Consider the following 22,566-nt stretch of genomic DNA (forward strand, 5'->3'; position numbering starts at 1 on the left):
CTGTTTCCTCATCTGTGAAAAGGAGAATAACAGAGAATCTCTCTCAAGTTTATGAACGGTCCTGGTGTGAGATGATCATCATTAGCACTCCTTATTGAGGATGCCTGGTCTCATCAAAAGCATAACTCTAGAGCTGCTTGGAAGCCAGCACTGCTGCCTGCAGAGTTCTCTGTTGGTGGTGCATCAGTCCTATGTTCCTGTGTGATGAAAATATCCAAACTGCCCCACTGACAGAAGCAATATAACAGTTTGCTTTTTCTTCTACAGAATGCATACGACTGAATCCTTCTCAAGATTTTTTTCTTTCAAAAGTAACAGTGAACCATGACTTTTTTCTTCTTTGTTGTACAAATGCGGGACAGATCCAAGAGGCTGTTGAAGTAGTGCATAGATCAGCTTATAATTTACACTCAGCAAAAGTGCAGCACTTCAGTGATACTCATTTTTCTTGTACTCAAAGTGGTTTTATGTACTTGACATACATAAATGGTTATGATCCTTTCCCAAGTTGGAGCAACGTGGAAAATATACGAAGTACAGAAAGCAAGCAACATAAGCAACACAGAAATATGTAACTACTTGTAATTTGTTGTTGTTGCTTTCTTCCACGTTACTCTTTTTCTCTTAAGTTAGTCTTTCTATAAACAGGTTGATATTAGAAGCGTGTGTTTAATAAGTATCTCGGGTTGAGTCATCCTTAAATGTCCTTCAATTTCATTTAGAAATTAAAAAGACAAACAACAAAAAAAGCAGGACTGCAGGGAAGATCCACGGACCTGGACATGGAAGAGATCTGGCATGTCATTATGTCAAGCTTTCTAGCACTACCTAGAACTTTTATGCAGCTTAGGGGAAGAAACTTTCCAAATGGATAAATAATAACCTCAAAAAAGCACTAGAAAAAAACATCATACAAAGTATAAGAAATGAAAAGAGATCAGCAAAATAACCTCTGGCTTTTAAGTCCAAAAGTGTAATGATAATGCATTGTCAAAAGTCACGCTTTGTTACACCTTGCAAACACTTGAAATATTTATATACTGAAAAGTATAAAGCAAAAGACCTGAATGTGCTCAGGTAAGAGGGCTTGAGTGCAAGATCTGGTATCCAGGATAAAAACTGTGATAGCAGGTACTGAATACATCTATCTTACAGGAGGCAGCAGTCACTCAAATAACGAATGTACCTATGAAAGCGATACATTTGGGGACCTTTTATTTTAACTTCTTTTTGTAGAAGCCATTACACCTAATTTTGAAGGAAATAACAATTCCTAAAAAATAGGGGCAAATGTCAAATAGATAAAAACACATAATCTATTCAAAGGATAACATATACCCACCTTTTACTTGTCTTTTATTTCAAGACAAAGGAAATTCTGGAGATACGATCCTTCTAAACTTCAATAAGGCATCCAGTCTGATGGACAGGAAATAATAATAGACTAAAGAAGAATGATGTTGGTAGGGAAACTGTAAGACAGGTGAAGGAATTGATGAAGAGTGGTGATACCAGGTAGTGTTCAAGAGGAGTCACTAGTTTGGAGGGAGATAATTACAGAGCTTCTCTGAACATTTTGAGATGAAGATGTGACCTGGGATACCATTTGCTAAGCACTTCTGTAAACTTGTCCAAGTTGCAGCCGTGGAAAATAAAAGGCAACAAAATGTGAAGTATTTTCCACAAAGATAGGGAATTCATACCATTAGTGGTAGCTCTGAATAGATCTCATGTGGAATACTATGAAATTTTGGCTAGCCCCTTTCACAAAAGATAACTGAAAAGTAAACTTGTCTGGGGAGGCGTTAACAAGGTGATCGTGAGAATGGACAATCTGGAGACAGAAGACTAAAAGAGATAGTCATCATCATTAAATATAAGTGTATATTTGGTATGTGAGTAAGAGGTGGATTATTGTTTAACCTCAAGATACCTCAGAAACTTAGCAGATAATTCTGTAAAGAAATTTTGCTTGGGAGCAGTCTTTTGAACAAAAACATACAAACAAACAAACAACTTCATTGTTTAGAAGAGGAATTTTATCACTTGTTGAAAACTATTATATAACGATTGCATCTAAATCATGGAATGGACTTGGGATTTCTGAAGGTCCCTTCTTCTGTGCTCCTTCTCCACATGGAGTTTCATGACCTCTGACAACTCACAGCTCTTCAAGCAAGTTGAGAAGGAATGGTTTCTCACGAATTTAGTTGTGAGGAGACATATTCATGTGGTTCACCACAGGACAGAAGAAATTCCCCTTTCTTAGCACACTATACTTGAGTTTTGCTATCCTAAAATTCTCCTAATTCATTTTCAGATGTCCCAGCACTGCTTTTTGGGAATGGTATTCCCCATCTGCTGTTGGTGGTTACAAGAGTCATCATCTGAAGTTGAAAACTCATTACAGTTCTGAATAAATGAAAATATTTCTCTCTTTGGGAAGAAATACAGGCCTTCTGCTGGAATGACACAAAACAAGATGCAGCAATTAATACTGCAGGGTTATCCAGAAGCCAGAATCTTCCCATACATGCACACTGGAAATAATTAGTTTATTACAAGCTGATGAGATGGTTCGGCCTTCTCAGAGTGGGCTGCCATTTCTTCTCTGGACCACCAGATGCCACACTTTTACTGCAAAACTCCATTCCGCCTGCACAATGGAAACAAATGTTTATGCTTATGCATTTTCATGAATCTCTTCTGTTTTCTTTTCTGCAAAACACTGGTAAGCCCTTTAAATATAGCACTTCATGCTTCTTTCTAAGTACGCACTGTAACTCCTTAAAATAATTTGTAAACTATATGCAAGCAGTTACCGAGAAACCTCCTTTTTGTAAATTATAGCCAGCAATTTGAACCTCAAAATAATGAAAAGGGGAATTTTAAAAAGGCTCTGCTGAAGTATACAAAGGGAATATGATAACTCCTGATAAGAGAGAAGCAGCAAGATGTTTGAATTCAGTAGTTCAACTGTATTTGGCATCTAAGAGAAACAAAAATAAAAATAATTACAGAAGATATATATGCAGATATTTTCCTAACTAAAATGCTCATCCTCATATTTTTACATTGACGGAAGATGTAAGTATTTCATAGTTTTCCTTTCTAGTATAAGCATATTTTATTTAAATGTCACAGCTTACAAATGTACTTACTAATGTTTGATTTAATTAAAATATGGTTATTGCAAAATTACACAATAGTGTTTTTCCTATTAGAATTATTAACATTCTCAATCCTATTGTAGAAAATTTTCCTTTAACAAACCAGGTAATACTTTGCAAAAATTAGACATATTGGATTAATTTGTAGGAATTGACTGTTTAGGGCAGAATGAAAATACTGAACTGTGATCTGTACTGGGCCAAAAATGCACGGCATAAATAGGAAGAAACATACACAAACACAAATAAAAGAAACACAGTTTTAGTAAAAACAAAGCAAGAGAAATAAAGCAGTTCATATGAAAAAGCACATCATTTTCTTACAAGCAACTGAAATTTCTTTTTCTTTTCAACTAAAGTTACTCTATTATTTTACAGAATCTGGATATTTAGGGGGATTTCTAATGATGAAGTGTAGCAGTATTGCATTTATTTTTTATCCCCTTATCCCAGTGTAAATAAAGCACCTCTTGATCAGTGTGATATCAATTGTTAAAGCCTTCAAAAGAAAAACCTTCCAGGTGAAAGCCTATTAATATACTAGAAATAAATACATATTTTGCTCTACATTCTCCCCTGAAATACAGGCAAAGAGTATGCAAATATCACAAGACATTAATAAAAAATTCTGACAGTTAAAGCAAAGGTGTTCATTAATAATTAAAATACAAATGATGATAGAACACAATGCCTTTTTCTATCATGAAATGATGTTGGTCTACAATTACAATAACGCTGCTTCTCAATTTCACATTATTTTGTGGAAATTGAACAGAACAAAAAAAAGACAATAAGATATTGCTTGTGTTATGGTAAAGAGAGCAGAGTGATATGAAATATTTACCATAAAGGCTTCCCCAGAAGTTAGTGGCATACATTCAAATTAAAAACATTTCCATTTTCACAGCTCAACTATAATTAGAATTTTGTATTCTATTCCTGTCCTTATGTAAAAATATTAAATACAAGAAAATTCAATGTTTGCCGGCACAGTGCAAAAGTTTTTTCATGATTTCTCAGTGTAGAATCAGGATTTATTTGAACTTGACTGAATCACCCATAGACAGCAGAAATCACTATTTGTTCTTGCTTCGGGAATAGTCTTTTTCTTGACATGAAAATGTCAAAAAGTTTCATAATGATAGTTTATGATGTCATTATAATTCCTCTCCATTCTTTAAAAACAGAGCATTAAGTCATTCCATTACACTGCTTTACTCTTAATCTTTCCCTTTTTCTAAAAAATTGACATATTTATCATTGATTTTCCAGCAGATGTTGTACTGGATGCCCTTTTTAAAAAAGTACCTCAGTTAATCTGACCTCACTTAATGATTACTCACATATTCTTTAGTAAGTGAATAAAACTTTTCTTTCACAGATAGTATGTACTTAATCCTCATTACCGAGAATATGCTGAAACCTTGAATACTTGTCACAGATTCATTTTATAATCCTGGGGTTGGTTTGCCGTCAGTGATTTACACAGGGGCTGTGCTTGCAATAATTGATTCATTCCATACTTACAGACTTCTGCTGTCATTAAAATGACAGTACAACACTTGCTGTTGCAATTTAGTTTTGCTTCAGAAAGGCTTAATTCTCTCCTGAAAATACACAGGAAGGATACAGAAGAAATCACTTTGTGTGTCAAACTAAAATCACATATATTATTGTACAACTATTAAGCTGCAAACGTATTTAAAGCATGAACTGTATTTTGTGAATGAAATTTAAACCTGCAACTGCATGAACATTGTTTTCTTGTACTTGGTTCAAATAATGTTTTTTAACCCCTTTAAAAATCTGCAGTCGAGATGGAGTTTTAAGGTATAGCTACTACAGTTAATCATAATCTCAGACAAAACGCCACAGAAGCCAAGCTTTTGTAATAAAGCTAGTTGCAATTTTGGGCTGTCCGTGACATCGCTACACATAAAAGAACATGTCTATTTATATTTACTCCAGCTAAAGCCATACAGACGGCATTCTTCCACCATGTGTTGTCTTTTCTGAAACAGGGAATCAAATGAGAAGTGTTTAACCGATTCCTCACTCTGACAATGTGACATGCAGCTTTCATTTTCCTGAGTGTGTTTGACTAGGGGATTAACTAAGTGCTAAGGTACAGTAGATTCCTCTAAAGGACACAGCCTTCTTTTCCCCCTTAGGTCCTAGCTTTGTGAAGCTGTTGAGGAAAGAGATACCAGTGAAATCACTAATTATTGCCCAGCAAACTACAGTGAGCTAAAATTTCTATTTAATAAAAAAAAATTAAAAGGTTATAAATGAAAAAGGGTTTTGTACAGCTCTGCCAGTAATACTGTGCCATGTTAATTTTAATGAAGCTTCATTAAAGTTCTCATATAAGTAAGAAAGATAATTGTTGTTCATTAACATTGTGGTTCTACACACAGATGAAAAATATGCTGGAAAATGTTAGCAAGAAGAAAGACTGAAATACGATTGGGATGGAAGGAGAATGAGGAGTATAAAAGAATTAATTAAGCCACAAAAACTGCACCACTGATGGCTTGGTAAACTATCATAGAAAGAGGAAAAAAAATAAAGCAAAGAAGCATCCTTTGCAACCTTGATGTTCCTAAGTGGCTGACCACATGCAAAAGTATGAGGTCACTTACGACTGAATCCTGACCATAAAAGCAGCCGGTACTCCTCCCACTGAGGTCTGTGTCTGATGTGCTTATTCAAGGGCAGAGCAGGGTCTTCATAATTTAGGACATCTTTTTCACAGTGAGGTTAAATATAATAATTTGGCCAAAGATCACACTTGATCTTGAAGGGCTAAATTCACTTCTGCCTATGCCATGGTGTGGTTTTCTGCTGTGATAAAATCCACCTTGTTTTCACTACTGTCAAATAAGGCATGTAAAAAAAAGAAAGAAAGAAAAAAAAAAAGACTCAATTTTACTTGTTTGTACACCTGAATCATACACTCAGGTATCGTTTAATTTTAATGGCTTTAGCTCTGTACACCTATACAGGGAGTGTGACAAAAGAGCTATCTTTTTTTTTCTATGCCTGACCAAGTGATCCCCAAGATTTCTTAACTAGGTCACTTGTTGGAATTCACTTTACGTACAGTTACATCTCTGAACAAAATTTCTTTTTGCACTTACACCCACACTCACACAAGTCCATGGCCACTGGAAGCAGATCTTTCATAGGAAGTTTGTGGAGGAAAAGTTCCTGTCAAACTTACAATCATGCATGAGGAGGAGGCTATAATAAAAAGGATTACTGTTGTTGGGGGGTGCAGGGACTGTGCTAACCCACTGTGTTGTTCTTCACCTGTAATCTTTCATAACTGCGCATTCTCCACAAAATCGTATATTGTTTTTAAAGAAATGATCTCAAACATGTAGCTTTTGGGTATTTACACGTTTTTTTGGTGATTGACCTTAGTATTTCCCTTTAATAGAATCTTCTGTTTCTGAAACAGAGAAAAAGTAGCGCATTTCATTAGTGGCAGAACTAAAAGACCCCATGTAATGGGACAAATCAATTTATTGAAGGAGCTGGTAATCAAGAAAAATAAGTGTTTTGACAGCATGTTCCACAAGTCATTGAATTTCATTTAATCTTCTAAAGAAATCTGTAGATTTGGAATAAGCACTGTTTCAGGCAGATATGTCCTTTATTCAGTGAAAATTTCAAAGTATTTATTTTGCCCGAAATACAGTTTTTCTGTTGACCAATATTAAAACTAATTTCTGCTAATATAGGTTTTTTAGCAAATGCTTATAAAGTATCTGATAGAATAGATTATAAATAATAAGAAAAGTAGCTGCAAATGCACTGACTAAAATTACTTTTCATTTTTTCAATTAAAGTCCGTAACAAGAAAATAATGCTGTCATTTATTTCTCTAGGAAATGGTTTGCAAAACTGCAGTTAGAAATAATAATAATCCACTGCTTTCTTGCTGAAGGCTTTTGCTTTGCTTTCCCTAGAAATATCAGTAGAAAAGTTGTGCAGGAGCATTGTGTGCAGTGTGATAAATACCCCACCACCTGCCTTTATAAACGGGTACAGATACACATGCTGCAGGAAAGTTGTGTTTAGCTTTTATATATGCATATTATTTTACTTTACTTTTTTTACAAGCAGCTAAGTTGTATGTTTTGTTTAAGCATTTCATACACCTTTAAAAAATATTTTATTTTGTGCCTGAACCACATTCAAAATGTGTGTGTTACAATCGTAGCGGCCAGTGCTTCTTTAACTATTGTTCGCAGCAGCCTCATCCTTCCTCCTGCTCCACACAGCGGTTTGATAAGTGAAACATTTTACAAAGGGGATTGGAAGTGGAAGGAGAAAGTCTCTTTGCTGCTGGCAAATAGTCTCCATGTCGGAAAAGTTTGCAACTTACTGCTGTAGGTTTAAAGATGCTGCATGGTAGGGTCTGAGGATATGCTGTGCTGGTGGTAAATCACAAAGCAGCTGAGCAAATCTGCACCTAATGAAAATTTTCTGTTGAAAATCCAGTCTGTGTTCTCACCTTGCATTTCACTGTGTTGGAGATGCTCTACAAAGGAGAATAAAACTGATTAGCCAATTGTTAATCCAATAATTGTAACAAATAATTAGCTTTGTTATAATTAGACAGAGAAGCATATAGAATAAGAATTACATAAAATATGAACTCTCTCTTCTCCCTCCTCCCTCCCCTTCACGTTCATGACTACTTGGGTAAAAATATCTTTTATGTGAGATTCCAGACAGTGTTTTTTTCTTTTCTAATGAAAAAATTAAAAATAAATAAATTGGAAACCTAATAAGGTTGTGAACTGAACACTAAATAAGAATAATGAGGGCACGTTGTTTTCTTTGACCTTCTCTTCTTCTCATTATCTCTTTCTCAGGACATTCATTCCTTGTTGTGACCCTTTGTAATTTCTCTTTTATTATAAATTGTTAATACAAAAATGCTGTGGCTCATGAAACTTCGAGTATGGAAATGCTATTCACTTCAGAAATAAAATCAGATTGACGTGGCAGAAGAAAACACTTTTAAAACTGGTGAATATTCAGCTCTGGATATGATTCCCTGCTGTTTCAAGCACTTATTTCTTACGTGCTTGTCAGCTAGAGCATCAATTCACTGCAGTTTCAAAATTTACTGTGATTGTTTCTTAAAAATCTTTTATATTTTAAATTTTATGTGAATGTCTGTACTTGTATTGAAGCCATGTAACACAACTTTAAACAAAATGCTTAAAGCAGTAACAAAAAGAGAGCTTATTCAATTAAGGGGGACAGAGCCAGCTGGATTGGATGCTGTCCTACAAGCCCCGGTGGGATGAGGTGTATAGACAGTGCCTTGGGTATCTGGGGAAACACTGAGCACAAGAGTAAAAGGGCTGTGGGGACTCCTTTTGGCCTGGCTCTTGCATTTGAGGCCCTCAGAACTAAAGCCTCTTTCATAACTGTCTTGGTTCACCCCCCTTGCTGAGACCAGGCAAACTCAACTGAGGTGCAGTGGGAGGCTGCGGCTTGTCCCCGCCTTGTCACCTCCAAAAGCAGCCACTTTGGAGTCTCCCCTCATTTGCATAGGGAGATTTAATTTCCATCCCTTAAATATGACGAATTGCCGAGATTTCCTTCAGTTAATGCTTTTAACAGCTCCCAATAAACTTCATTAATCAGGCCAGCTCTAGGCCCAACGTGCAGCCTGGAAGCAGCTAATTTGCCTGATGAGCCCACGACTTTAGTGAATAAACAGGTGGATAAGCCGAGGGTTTTATGGCCTTAATTACACTCTAATCAGTTCAGCGCTTGGCGGGCAAAAGGGAAGAGGGGAAGAAGAAAGAGGCGGCAGCAGCAGCAGCGAGCGTGGTTGCTGCAGCAGCGCCTCAGCCGTTCCTTTCCGTCTTTGCTCTGCACTCTCCTCCCCGCTTTGCCTTGCCTGACACTGCCTCTCCCCTCCTTCCCCCTCCCTTGTTTTCCCTTCTTTCTCCTCTTTTCCCTCCCCACCAAACCACTGTCTGACGCAGGGAGATGCTGCTCCCTCTTTCTTCCCCTCTCCCCCCGCCTCCCCCATCGCTCTCTCCCCTGCTCCATATTCTCCCTGTCACAGTTAGGCCGCCTGACAAATCACTTCAAGGGCAACCTAACTTTGAAGGACAAGACAAAGCTTTAGCATATGGTCCAATCCCCAGATGTTTGCCTCTCTCTCCTGCTCTCTCTTCCTCCCATCTAGGAAGGGCTACTTGGGAAGCCCGGCATTTGTTTCTGTTTTATTTTTTTCCCTTCTCCTCTCCCCAGGTTTTGGTGGGGGTCTCTAACCAGCAGCGAGGGATGCTTTTCCCTTTACAGCTTCCAAGCGGAGGAAGGGGTGATGCTGAGGGAATAGGAAAGAAGCAGTGGTGCTTTTTCAAAACTTAATGATGTTTTTCAGAGCACTGGCTGTGGAGGTCTCACAGCTGGAGGAGAAGTGTCACCTCCATGCTCCTTGGCCACCAAGGATGGCCCCCAGGGGATGTGGGGTGACTCTGGACAGAGGGAGGGAGTCAGGGAAGCAGCACTGGGGGCTGTGGGGCTGTGGCATTGAGCTCACTGCGATTCCCAGCCCTGTTCACCTGTCAGGCTTTTCTCCGTGTGCTTTGTCCTTGGGTAGCAGGGTGTTGTGCATCCCAGGCTGTGAAAACTAAAATGACTGTGCTTGCACCTGCTGGCTACTCTTTGGAAAGAGAAGCTGTTCATCAAGTACGAGCGACACATACCCACGCATACCTGAACAAAACCCAAACTTAACAGCAACAAAAAGGCATCACTGTGGCTTTCAGATGAACACTGGATCATGCAACTGGCTGCTAAAACTGGCCACAGGACTTAGAATCAAACATGTTTTTTCTTTTCAACAAACTTATCATAAGAAGGATTTGTTTGAGCATGTTATCTCAGCTGTCAAAGACATATTAAGAGAAAAAAAGATAGTATTACCCCAGTACCCCCTTCTTCATATAGTTTTTCATCCTGTACGTATTGAGACATTAAAAAAAAAAAAACCTGTCACAAAAAGAAAATGGATTTCATCTTTGTCCATATTCAGAGGATTTAAACATCCCTGTTATTTTGGAGGCTATGATTTTTCATTTGCAATTTGCATGAGTGTAGCTACAATGACTCCTATTTATTTTCTCATAAGTATGTTAAAAAACACTTCTCCACAGCTTTATAAGTAACTACAGTGTATGATTCAATTCCATAAAAAACACTGGTTTATACAACTGATGCATACAGTTAACTGTTGTGTATATATTATAAAGGAAAATACACAGCATTCTTTACAGATTAATTCAGAAGGTATTTGCTTTAGAAAAGACAACACTTCTTGCTTACACAAATTTTTAAAGAGATTATCATCATCTTTTACTTAAAAGACTCACTGCTTAAATCTTTTTTGCCCTAAAAAAATTGAGGCAATGACTCTTAAAATTATCAGTGTAAAGGAGACCTTTGAAGAAAGTTACACAATATTCCATCTTTTCATTTTCAGTGTTTTATGGCTGTATGAACCTCAAGTGCACTTAGTGCAAGCTTTTTGTGTCTTGCTGTTATGATGAAGTGAAATTCTGACACTTAGTGTTGGCTGTAAGTGAGAAGAAATGGATGGCTAAAACTTGCAGTCTTTACTTACTGTACCCAGATTAAATTGCTTACCCCTTAATAAAATTACATCTTGTCTAGTTACATTGCCTTGATAGAAGTGGGGCTGTTGCTATCCTGCCATTCATTTCCAGGTCTGCGTATTGCATTACCGTTTGGTAAACAAATCAAATTAAGACATTTTTTAAAATGCAAGAGACTTCCTTTTTCCCACAAGTTCTCCAAATTCTCAAAGTGGCCCTGGAGAAATACAAATGCACAAAGCGACAGGCGAAGCAGGGCCCGTGCTCAGCACTCAATCATCCCTTGTCACAGGTGCAGCCACTATGCATTATCCTGCCGTGATTGATAGAGTGGGTTTGTGCAGACTGGGGGAGCTGGGCATGGCTCAGATGGGGCCCTGTCATCCTGGCTCCATTTCATGCTACCTGTAGGGAAAAGGGAAACTTTATTGGGATTGGTGGTTCAGGACTGTTCAGAAATCATACTTTTTTTTTTTTTTTTTTGCAGCTAATGTAAAGGTCATATTCCCTATAAGTTAAATGTAGATTCTAGCTTTACATGATAATGATAAGAAAAGAAGTCCAGAGTCTACTTTCATCAATAACAACAATGCAGAAAAACTGCTTTTATTATATCAAGCTTTTTTTTTTTTTTTTTTTTTTTAATCATTAGTTTTAATTCAGAACTTATTCACTGGACAATATACTTGAATACTTTCCTTTGTCTTCTGATGAATTTATTCACCAGTTACCTGACATAAGGAGTGCATTTTTGGTTCAGTGCTGCCCTTTTAAGATGCGTTTGATGCCAGTGTTACTGGTGAGAAAAACAGCGCAAAATAAACAAAGTAGATTTCTTCCTGTAAAACTCAAACTTAATAAAATTCTAATCCGAGTATATAACAGATGACTAGAAAGTCTACCTGAAGGAACTACTATTGCTCTAGGACATAATGTAATAATTTATGCAGTTAGAATCTTTGACATATTTTTGTTCAGCTGGGGAGAATAGTTTAGGTTTCTTTGCCTATGATCATTCGAGATCCTGACTAACTGATGTAAGATCAAAGATGACAACAATCTCACCCGTGTTATGTAAAACTTACGATATCCTCCAGTTCCTTCATTTCTTTCTGAAATGGCCAAAGGCAAAATAATTTGCATAAAAGGTCTCCAGTTTTAAAATGGAAAATTTCTTTCACTGGGAATTTTATGTGATCCACAAAGATTTCTACCAATGTTTACAAACTTAATAAAAATGAACGTAAAAATATGATTGCAAGTGGTCCTAGGGGAAAGCATAGCCTTGTTTTGTTTTGAAGTATTAAAGAATTACAGCAATATGTAATGACATTTTAAAATGTGATATTAAGATCTAGATTTTGTGATCTAGATTTACAATAATTATTTGCTGCAAGGAGCAACTAATTGACGAATCCTAATTTGTCATCCTGTGAAGTCTTCCCTCCCCCATTTCATTTCTGTGGGCAAAAAATGCCTCAAAATGTGAAAGCAAAGATGCTGTGTATTTTACATCAACAAAAGAAATGGTGATAATCACTTTCTACTACAAATTGTTCTTTTAAATAGTTTATTTTTCTGGTTTTGTTTTATACTACTGATAACAAAAAATGCAAGTTAAATAAATCAACACACATTTCAGCCTATCTACCCTGTGCTATAGTTTGTGCACCTAAATAATTTGCAAGGAGTTTCAGCAACCATGCCAAACCACCAATTATCTACCCACATTCTTGCTTTTATAAGCTTGGAAAGATCGTTGTTTTCTTCATTAGATTTTTTTTCTTTTCTTTTCTTTTTTTTTTTTTTTTAAGAAAGGAGTATCTATTACGTTATATCAGAAGTCCTTCAGGGAGGAAGGAAAGTAACAAACTGACCATATATCAGGATAGGTATTTGCAAACAGACACAAATGTATATATAAGTGAGTCCCTAAGTTGTTTTTTAAATATACAGTCCAGATAGAAAGATAATTGAAAGCACCATTTCTTTCCCTGCCCCTCACCTATCTTGCAGCATTTTAAAATATGTTCTTGTTAAACATTTTTTTTCAGAAAGGATACTTACCTGTGGTTGAAATCATGCCTTTGCAAGTGTGTGATACCTAAACCTGTAAAAATGTGAAGCAGCTTCTTAAAAAAAATACTTATCGCTGTAGCCTAATTAACATCACCCCAGAGTAGTACATCATAGCTAATTCAGTGAGCCCTGCTTTACAGCTGCCACAAAGCAACAAGCAGTAGTTATAAAATGCTCATGTATCAGGATATTCCTTTAACATCTCATTTATTATTGTAACGTGAAAAATGTCCCCTTCCATTTATTATACTATCACTGCATTAAAAGTCTTAGTCACAAAGAAATTATTTGTATACACACATATAAAGATGAACTTTTCTGGTAGAACAGAGAATTTGTCTAATGTGTTATCTTTCACACAAATGAAATGGGAGTTTATTAAAAGGAGGATGGCTAAAGTTGAAGAAAGAGTTGAATGCAGAGGTAGAAGACAATCACTTAGACGACTAATTAGGAGGTTGTTCGATATTTTTTTTCCTGTGCTTTATGGCTATTTTCTGTGAGCAAATGGAGGCAAAAAGCAGCTATAAACAAAGACAAGAAACACAGACAAACAGACACACATAAGCATAGGTTGACAGTCCATTGCCTTTATAAACATATGATAGACCCAGAGGCAAAACCAAAGCTGCCAACACAACTACTAAATTAGTCTGCCAAAGAGCCAGATGCTGCAGCTGGAAAAGCATTTTCATTGTCTTAGCAGCTGCATACTGCGATTGCTATCCCAAAGGGAGGAGAAGGAGCTGGGAGTATGGTTATCAGGTTGATGGTAGTCAGTTACCTTTCTCTATGTGCATCTGCATGTAGGTATATGTGTAAGTAGCACAGCAATTATTTTGACAACTGGAATGCAGTACTTTTGATATTTTTTTCCAAAGATTATTAACAATTGTTAAGGGAGTCATGTTAAAATATTGACTAGTATTTTTTTTATTTAGAGCTGTTAGCTAAGAAAGGGATGACTAACATTCTCCTGCATGCATTTTGGTAGTCACACAACTACACAACCTTACCTTCCATATCCTCCACCCCTGCCCCATGCATGAGGGATTTTGATTCAGGAAAATGAATCAAGACAGTCCAACCATCTTTAAAGTTATGTTTAATGACTACCACGTTGTACAAGGGTGCTGTGTCCAGATCCTTAGGAAGCTCAGGAGCTAATGCTGTAACCATCACTCATGAAGGGCTATTTGTGATAGCAGGGATGACTTGGGCAGCCTGCATGGCATGCAGCTCCCAAGGCTGCAGGAGCCAAATTACTGCCTGTCTGCATCAAATAACAAAGGGAGGCTGAGCAAATCTGCCTCTGCAACATGGTCCTTCTACCTGTATCAAAAAAGGAGGAATGGCAGTTCCCATCCCAGCTCTTCTCAGGCCTGTGGTTTGCACAACCACAGCCGATCTGATTACAGAACAGCCATGCAGCTCCTTCTAGAATGAGGAGATATATATTTGAATTTACAGTGACTTGCAAAGACAGATATGTGTAATTTATAGAACTGGCCCATCTGCAATTAAGAAACATGGTAGCTGGGCTGGTGATCCAATTCTTTTTCTAAGCAGCAGCACAGATCTGTGCTCTGAAGTAATGAAGAGACCTTTATATGAAATTAGAGTTTAGGAAAATATGTACTACAGCCTCCTTGGCTAGATAATTACATTTTTATCATTATAATGACCTGCCATACTAATAAAGTTGTTGGGATTTTTCCTCAAAAAAGTTCATCAACCCTGTAAGGGAAAGGACTAGTGGGGGGAGGGGGGGGGAAATCAATTGAAATAATTATTTCATAGGCTTTTTTTTTTTTTAAACTGACCATTTACGTGGCTGTATATCATTTACTATTTGTACCATAGAAATGACACATTAAAAATCCCAACCTGAATGAAGTAAGTGTAGATACTGGCTGGCAATAGTACACGTATATCCATAAGTATATCCATAAGTAAATGCTTTTAGAAAGAGCAGATTTAGGTATGTATTTAAGATACTAAAACAAAGAATCTGAAATAACGTTGCATACGTTAGCTTTCAAACCTGCCTTGACAAGCATAAGAAAGGAGCTCTTTGCAGAAGAATAGTTGCTCATTTCTCTGTTACCAGTTTTTACTGGAAAATAATGATGTTCAATATCTGATATGAAGAGGAATAAAAGGGTTTCTTTTTAAAATTGTGGTGCACAGAGAATATGGGCTCCACCATATTTAGACAGCAATTTTCTGTCTATCTGTCTAATGGTACAGTTAAGAGATTTTCAGTAAGAAAATGCTATTTTCATATATCTTTTTTTTCTATTTTTTCTATTTTCTCTTTTTTCTTTTTCCTCTATTTTTTCTCTTTTTTGCTAGGTTTAGTGACTGCTTCATTTTGTTGACCCTAAATCAGTCGTGTCTCAGCCCAGTGGATGCAAAGAAATAATACGCAAAGAAAAGGAGAACGGGAGTTCCATAGGAAGTCATGAGGCAGATGAAGAGCTTTTGTTCGCCATTGGGTGGAACAGTTGTGTCTCCCAGTAGGCTGAGCAGGCCAGCTGATACATCCAGAGGGGACGGGTGTCAGGCTGGTGCAGGTGTCAGTGGCTGCCAGTGAGTGATTGCACCATCAGCCTCCTACCGTGATCCATCATGCGGGCCCAGCCGGTGAAGAATCACAGCCTCAGCAAGGTGCTGAGCCCAGCAACATATCATTAAACAAGGTTACCACCGGCAGATTTGTTCCCATGATCAATCTGGTCGATAACCGTTCCACCTTGCTGTACATTTTCCCCCCTTTAAAGCATAAGCAAGTATTATGAAAATGGTGTCAAAACAATGTAAAGCTTGAGAAAGACCTCATTTCTCCTGTGGCAAGCTGTGGGATCCCTGTAAATCCCTTAAAAATCATGAAGAATAAGCCTTCTGCAAAAATTTGTCCTGAGAGTCACCCTCTGAGCTCATTCATATTTTATGTCTTGAGGCTGGTTATTTCTGATTCATTATTGGGTGGAATTTTTTTCCTTAAATTTCCATCCCCAAAAAGAAATGCGAGAATTTATATTATGTATTAGGATCTGGTGTGCTGTACAAACCTTCCATTTAGATTCATTCTTAAGCAGTCTCTCAGAGGAGAAAGATAAGACACATATTTCTGTTAATGCTTCATTTTAATTCTAGTCTCTTGTATTAACTACCTGCGAGATCTGAACAATCTCCTCCCACTGTGCCTCAGCCGTCATCCTCACACTGTGTACAAACACCCAGGCTCACAAAGATCCCCATGCTTGTACTCACCCAAATTCAGAAATCTCCACGTACTCGCCAGGCTGACCACTGTTTCTGTTATGACAGTGGGTGTCAGTGCCTTAGGCAGGAACTGTGGGATGCGAGCATCACTCAGCAGATAGCAGGCCACCAAAGGGACGTTTGATACAGTCATGATAGGAGAGATGAGGGCCAAGTCAGAGAGTTTTATAAACAGGCAACAGCAACCAAGCTGGCTTTCTCAACAGCAGGCTGCAGAGCTTTGGGAAACACAGCTGCAAGGGAACACAGAGCTCTCCTTCCTCCATTTGCTTTTACTAGTGCAGTAAAGTCATATGCTCTGCAGAAACACAAACATACCTTATGGAGGGACTAAAAAACACATACATAGAAATAGCAAAGTAGACTTCAGTAGGTGACCCGTCCCTCTGGTAGTCGTGCCAGTAATTCTGCAAATTTGCAGAGCCAGGCAGGCTGTTACACCTTTGTGTGGAAACAGCTAGATCACAGGTGTTGTTAGTCCCTATTGTTGCACATACAGGAAGTTATGGTTGTCACGTTAATATTTTTCAGGGTCAGAGCCAAACTGTATAAGGATAATTTTTCCTTTCAAGTATTTCCAGGTGAAGCAAGAAGCTCAGCTGAAATGCTGCTTCTGGAAGAAAGCAGCAACTTTCTGCAGAAGAGAATCTCTTAGCTTTCACCTGAAGTATTATTTTGAAAATAGTTTCTGTATGGGAACTGTTGAATCACAGCCTGAACCTCTGACTGACCACCTGAGGCAAGCACAGAGTCAGCCATGGGGGCACAGGTGAAGGCAACTCCACCTGTATAATCAGAAGGGGTGGAGCCAGGCTCCACTTCTCTTAGACCCCATTTAAGGGCTGACTTCCACTGAGGAAGGATGTCTCTCTGGAGATTGCTCCTTCTGGAGTCTTTGGTGAGCCCAGGACATGCATAACCTTTCCATTCATCCCTAATTATTCCTTTCTAACACGATAATTTCTCTAGCCTTCAATCTGTATGCTTACTGACCCTACACTTGGTAAGCCAGGCAGGCCAAATATATATACTAAAACCATAATGTCTTACCCTTATAAACGGGTCAGGGGGAGAACACTACCCTCCTAGATAAAATGGTTCCTGGGCAGATTCCAGGATTTCTGGGATCTTCCAATCATTGAAAAATGGGGTCCTCTGTGAGTTATGGGGAATATTTCCCCATTCTGCATGGTGGAATATTTTCAAGGTTTAGATGAAGATATATTAATTACAAAAGAGTGGCAGTTAGCTGCCTCTACAGTGGCATGGCCACTGCTGAATGCCTTAAACTAAACTGAAATAAGAGCTGATACTTTAGAAAATGAAAATCAGCTAGTGAAAGACTGTATTGAGAAATTAGAACAGGAACTTAGTATATTAACAGGGGAAAAAAACAACCTTGCATCTTCCAATAGGCCAGATCCGTAATATTTCAATAGATAATGAACAGATTTTTTGTTGTAGTAGGCACCAGGCTTGGCCGAGCACGGGAAAGGATTCCCTGTTGCTCTGATGTTTGCTTAAGAATTGTAGAAGAAAAGTAGTAGGAATGGTGTGCCGAAATATATTTAGGATTAGGCGTTTCGCGCTGCTTTGCGATGTATGGGTTAGGCGTGTGTGTAAGTAGTATTTAGCTTAGGGAGTGGGAGATGTTGTAGTAGGCGCCTTGCGGGGGCACGGGATGTACGGGACAGGCCTCTCCCTAAGCATAGAGAGACAGTGCTATTGTGCTGACCTTGATGCAGAGAAAACAGGAGAAGAAGAAAGATGAGAAAAGAATGTGGAAATGGCCAAATAAGGCACAATGTTATCTGGTGTGAACCAATCAGGGTGGGACATGACAGCACAGTTATGTAGGTAAAAATGTATATAAACTGTGTTTAGTAGTGAATAAACGCCATTTTGCTGCTCATCATATTGGTGTGCATCTGCAGTCATTTGGCCCTGATCAGGCTATTGGTCAATGAGTGCAGAGGCCTAACACAGGTGGCTAACATCATTCTTGCAGAAAGCAACAATTTTTGAAACAACGGACCTGGGTTAGCAAGGAAATTAAAATTCTAAATCAGATTTAGAGGTTCTACTTATGACAGATTCCCTAGAACTCCATCCTATCATAACTCAAAAAACAAAGAAAGTACAAAATAGACAGGCAGGGGGTACCCCCCGATCAATGGCCCCATGCCCAAACACATTTACATGTAACAACCAGGCCATACACACCAACAGAATTAATGGACATAGTACAACGATTCTGGCAAAAGCCAAACGAAAGTGTCCCAACCTGGTTAGTAATACTATGGGATTCAGGGGCAGAAAGAGTCATGGTCAATGGGCTAGAAATATCTAAATTGGCCACCATGATGGTGCACCCTGCCCTTAGGCAAAGATTATATGCAGGTGTCCAATATACTAATGAAAATCATTCTGTAATCGATTGGCTAATGGTAGCATGCCGTGTGGTATGGCCAAAAAAATCAGATACACCATTAAACACAGGATTGTGGTCCACCATGGAGGACCTTCAGAATTACATTTGTGAACTTGGCATAAGAGAAGCAATATACGAGGACCCATTTGAAAGACCCCATTTAAGGGCTGACTTCCACTGAGGAAGGATCTCTCTCTGGAGACTGCTCATCTTGGAATCTTTTTGGTGAGCCCAGGACATGGGTAAGCTTTCCATTCATCCCTGATTATTCCTTTTTAACGCAATAATTTCTCTAGCCTTCAATCTGTATACTTATTGACCCTACAGTTTCATTACATGGATAAACAAGACTGGATGAACACTTGTGCTGCATACCCTGCTTTGTTTTTGCTACCAGCCAATCTTAAGGAAAGAGAGGCTAAAGCTGAACAGAGAAAATTCTGAGATGTGTGTTTCCTTTGGTTTGACTAAATTAACTTCAGACATTTTCCCATATAGACAGGTTGACCATGCCTATGAAGGAACGTCTGTTGCTGAACCTGCCTGACCTTCTCATCAACAAGGGTAAGACTCAGGGCTGGAGGAAAATATGACACGTGGTGCTCTGCTCTCATTTTCACTCCAGGCCAAAAATGGTCCTGGATTCAATGTCAGCACCTACATTCAGACTCACAGCCTCCAAGCAGTGGATGCTTTATTGCTGCTTCAGTCTTAAGGGCTCCTCAATGTTACAGGTGCCACAGTTTCAAAACCAATGCTCTCCTATGTGCCAGGAATCTGTTCTCCTTTATGGATCCCAGACATTTAAGTTTCGCCTGAACCCTATGATTATGCTTATAGCAATTATATGGCAAAAGAAGGCAATGACAGTGCATTCTAATGGGTTACAAGCCCTACAGAGCAATAGCAGGTAAAAAAGGAAAAGTTACTTACCCCTTCCAGTAACCATTGGCAGCTCAAGAGGAGTGCAATTGCTATGCAGAAAGATACTACTCCCTTGGCTACTAGCTGCTAATGAGGGTGAGGAGGGGGTGGATCCAGGCTCCATCCCTTCTAGTTATGCAGATGTATTGCACGCACCTGAGCTTCCTGGGCTAGCCACGCCTTCTCACCTGATGCTTGACCATTGGCTCAGGCTGTGACCTAGCAATTCCCCTGCAACAAGAAAATATTTCTACAGACCAAGAGGCTATGTAAAGCCAAGAATTTAATGTCAGCATAATTGAAATCTTAGCAGTCTGCTCATATAATTGTTATTGTTATCTTAGTCCAGATTCAACAGCTACATAAAAAGAAAGAGTGGAAAAAAGAGAGAGACAATGAAAATGTTCTTTTTATGGAACTCATTTACTTGAATCTAACAGCAGGAAAGTATCGATACAACTCCAGTGAGGTGGGCACTCACATCGTCTTTATTCCTTGTCACTGCAGTATGGAAGTGTCTAACTTGAACTAAATAACACATAAAATAGAGAATACAGTACAAGGTGGTGTGAAGACTTTCTCCCTTTATCTTTCTTCCCAGGACAGAAGACAGTCTGACCTTGAGACATCTAAGGTCAGGATGGATCAGGCTCTGAGCAATCTGATGTAGCTGTGGATTTCCCTGCCTATTGCAGGAGAGTTGGACCAAATGACCTTCAAAGGTCTATTCCAACTCAATTCTATGATTCTATAAAAGAATATGAATGTTACCTCACATCTCAAATGGATACTTCTTGTTGTTTGGAGCAGCTCAACAGCTTGTGAAGAAGGTAGAGGCTGTTCCAGCCCAGAACAAACTTCAGAGGCAGTAAGATCTTCTGTTGAGAGATGACTATGAAATGGTAAGAAAGTACCTGTACCTGTATCATTTCATCCTTAGCAAGACTGATAGTTCTCCATTCAATGGACTAGCTGTTTGGATCCTACTCTGAGGCTCACGCTTGCTGAAGCTGTGAAGCTAAATGCTAATAGTTATGGTTTGCAACACTGAGAACTGTGATTAAACCCAAAGCATGTCAGATCTTTTACAACCCAGTGAATCAGTTCTGAATATAAGTTCTTGAATAGCCTCTAGGTGAGGAGAGTATATATGGGTCTTGATTTATACCCTAAAATCAAAGAGGAACCTTCAATAAGCTCATAAATGCATAAACAGAGTAAGTGGCTCAAGGTGAAGGTGAAGTTCAAAACAAAGGTTGGGCTAGTCCAAAGTAACTTCAGTCTTGTGGTTTATACTGTACCAGTATCTAAGCTGCTCCTGGAAAACTCAGTGACTTACAGTGGCCAAATTATAGGGAGACCTAGAAGTCAGCAGTGCATCACTGGGGCCCTTGATTAAGATCTTTGCTTTGAGGAGTCAGGGTAGATCACCACAGGCTGCAGGGAGGTTGAGATTTTGGGCCTGTCTCCCAGGGAGATATAACAGACTTTACCCTGGATATTACCAAATTTATCAACCTCTACTCAAAATTTCAGTTAAATCACCTGTCATAATGATTCTTTTTTCCCCTCCTTGGAGAACAGAGGTATGTCCCCATATCTAGACTGATAAGACACCTGATATTTCCTAGGTTGGCTCTTAACTAGAAGTCCTATTAAAGTATTCATGTACCTGCCTTTTTATTTATGGTGTTGTAGAAGCAGAACTAAAACATCTCTCCATCTCTCTTGATTTCTTTTTTTTTGTCCTGAAGTTCATGAAAGTGACAAGTAATTTAGGAGCCTTACCTGAATTTTGATGTTGTTTTGGTTCTGATGAGTTTTAGAATTTTTCTTGAATTCACTTCCCTAACTTTAAAAGACATTTCACTGTATTCACTATTTTAAAATAAAATATTTTGTTAGTTTACAGTTCAAAATTGAGTTATGCACTATACACACTTGTACATTTTAAAGGAACTCACATTATCATGTTATGGAAATCACAGTGATAAAGGATTAATCAGTTGTGGGTTTATTTTCTATGTTGGATTGTTTTTCTGTTTGTTTGTTGTTTGTTTAACCTACAGTGAATTCAGCTGTGGTAATCATTGCTGGTAAAGCCTGTATCAGGACTTCATCCACATCATCTGCCAATAGTGGACTTCTAGCCTGTATTGATATATGCACTAGAGAATTGATTGCCTGCCTTGGTAGATAAGAACATGTATTGTTCTTCAGTGGGTGTAGTGCATTACTCTTTTCTGGCTAATGTGATCTTAGAATCCTTCTCAATAACATAATTCCACCAGTCAAACCAGATGACAAAATATAAATTTTATGGACTTGTAGTCCTCAATTTATAATCCTTTGTAAAAGACAAATATGGATGAATGAAGTTTCCCATAATGAAAAAAACAATTTCAGTCAGCTGGGGTTCTCTTTTTTGATGTGTTTCTTATGTTCATTCTTTTAGCTTTTCTTCAGATTTAATTTCCTTCTTCTGACAGTAATCCTGTGATAGTAGATCTAATTTTTCTGTTAGTTAGTGAAGAGTAAGTCCCAGAACTATACAAGCTATTAATGTGGTTAACTCCTGGATGAATTATGGCTTGAGTGCAGCATCAGTTGTAGCTTCCTAATAGTCATGAGTGGTTCTTATAGTTCAGAAATATTGAAGATTGAAAGACAGACTCATAACTTAACTTTTCCAGCTATTTCCAGCTCATTTCTTTATTTGAAGTGGAAAGATATCATAATCTTATTCATAAATGTTTACATCACTGTACATACATTTCTTCACTAAAAAGTTATTTCTAACCCCTCTTTTAGAAGGGTAATTATTTGGATCCTGATCCCAAAATGTCAACACCTTTAAATCTACAAAAATAGGGAACTTCTTTATCCCATCTACTTGAACATTATTCAAGGTCAAGGTAAGAATTTGTTTCCATATACTCAAAATAGTATTGCTGTATGGCTTCATGCCGCAACTCCCTGTTGTAAACTTGCATAGTATGCAGCCCACAAATCGGAAATT

The 22,566-nt window shown here is 38.1% G+C and overlaps 1 long non-coding RNA gene across 3 annotated transcripts; it reads right to left on the bottom strand.

Annotated features, from left to right (window-relative positions):
* Window positions 1-1,200: 1,200 nt before the first annotated feature.
* LOC107052948 lies at window positions 1,201-16,972 on the bottom strand. 3 transcript variants are annotated; one of them, XR_005858124.1, is made up of 7 exons: window positions 16,181-16,972; window positions 12,893-12,935; window positions 7,564-7,719; window positions 6,483-6,624; window positions 5,813-6,043; window positions 4,698-4,777; window positions 1,201-2,656 (listed from the first exon to the last, which is right to left on the bottom strand). It is a non-coding gene; the product is annotated as an uncharacterized LOC107052948 (long non-coding RNA). The 3 variants fall into 3 exon arrangements; XR_005858122.1 differs by having other exon boundaries at window positions 1,201-4,777; XR_005858123.1 differs by lacking the exon at window positions 12,893-12,935 and having other exon boundaries at window positions 1,201-4,777.
* Between the last annotated feature and the right edge of the window lie 5,594 nt (window positions 16,973-22,566).

Source organism: Gallus gallus, chromosome 3, assembly GCF_016699485.2.
Source record: "Gallus gallus isolate bGalGal1 chromosome 3, bGalGal1.mat.broiler.GRCg7b, whole genome shotgun sequence".
Lineage (NCBI taxonomy): Eukaryota > Metazoa > Chordata > Aves > Galliformes > Phasianidae > Gallus > Gallus gallus.